The sequence below is a fragment of the Aureococcus anophagefferens genome, assembly GCF_000186865.1.
Source record: "Aureococcus anophagefferens unplaced genomic scaffold AURANscaffold_39, whole genome shotgun sequence".
In the NCBI taxonomy this organism is placed as follows: Eukaryota; class Pelagophyceae; order Pelagomonadales; family Pelagomonadaceae; genus Aureococcus; species Aureococcus anophagefferens.
In genome coordinates, this window is record NW_008705596.1 from 338,667 (window position 1) to 339,958 (window position 1,292).

Sequence of the window (1,292 nt, forward strand, 5' to 3'; positions counted from 1 at the left end):
GGACCACGTCCATGGTCGAGGCGTCCCTCGCAGGTCGCGGCTCGCGCGGCGCGTCGCGTCCTTCCACTGGGGCAACCTGCTCGTCGCGCGGCGTCCGCGAACGCTTCCCCGGAACCGTCGACGCGCGCGCGCGCCCGACGCGTCGCGTCGCCGCCCTCGAGCCCCCGCTCGCGCAGGACGTCGCAGATCGCCGACGAGGGCGGCCCCGCGACGCACCAGCTCGTCGCGGCGACGGTCATCCCGGACCGGTCCGCGGCGCGCCGCGGCGCGCGCGCGATCGCCACGGAACCGCCGCGCGCCGACGGCCGCGGCTTCGCCCCGCGCAGTTGCTGATCCAGTTCGTCGTGCTCCCGCGCAAGATGGGCACGGGCCGCGACTCGCTCGAGGTGCGCGACCCGCGCCCCGGGCCCCCCGCCGCGCGCCGCGCGCCGCGGAAGCGGCGGAAGCGGCGGAAGCGACGAGCGCGCGCGCGTCCCCGCGCAGACGGACGAGAACGTCGTCACGTGCTTCATCGACGGCGCGGCGACGCTCAAGCGCGCGCGCAAGCAGGGCCTGCTCCGGCCCGTCGCCCCGCGTCCTTTGAACGCGCGCGTCGCGCGTCGACGTCGTCGCTTCCGAACGACTTCGATCGCCGTCGCGCGCGCGGGGCCCCCCGTCACGGGCCGCTCGAGCCTTCCGCGACCCGTCCGAGTCCATCCCCGATGACCTTGCCCCCGTCACGCGCAGGCTCCAGTTCGACTTCGTCCTCATGCTCTGCCGCCGCCTCGGCGTGAAGGACGTCTTCCTCTTCGCGACGGAGGCCGGCGCCCCGGCCTGGCTCACCCTCGGCTTCGAGCACGTCGGCAGCTCGGCATCGCTGATCCACCTGCGCTTCGACCTGCTCTTCAAGCGCGACCGCGGCGTCCTCGCGCGCTCCGCCCGCGGTCCCGAGACGTCGCGCCTCGCAGCTGCTCGATGGACCGCGCGCTCAAGATCTTCAGCGACTCCGCGGGCCTCTACCCCATGGTGCGTCTCCTCGCGCGCGCCTCGCGCTCGCGGGCCTCGACGCGCTTCTTCTAGGCGTTGAATATCGAGGGCGAGGCCTTCGACGACGACGAGTCGTTCACGCGCGCGCTCCGCGTCCTGGAAACGCCCCTCACGATGCCTCACCCGCGCCGTTCATAGGTCCGCCGTCCAGGAGCGCGTCGCGGAGTACGGCGAGAAGCAGGTCGTGCGCCTCGCCAAGGAGGCCGCGAACGCCGCGGTCGAGGCCGAGGCCGAGAACGACGACGAGGTCCCGGCCGCGGCCTCGA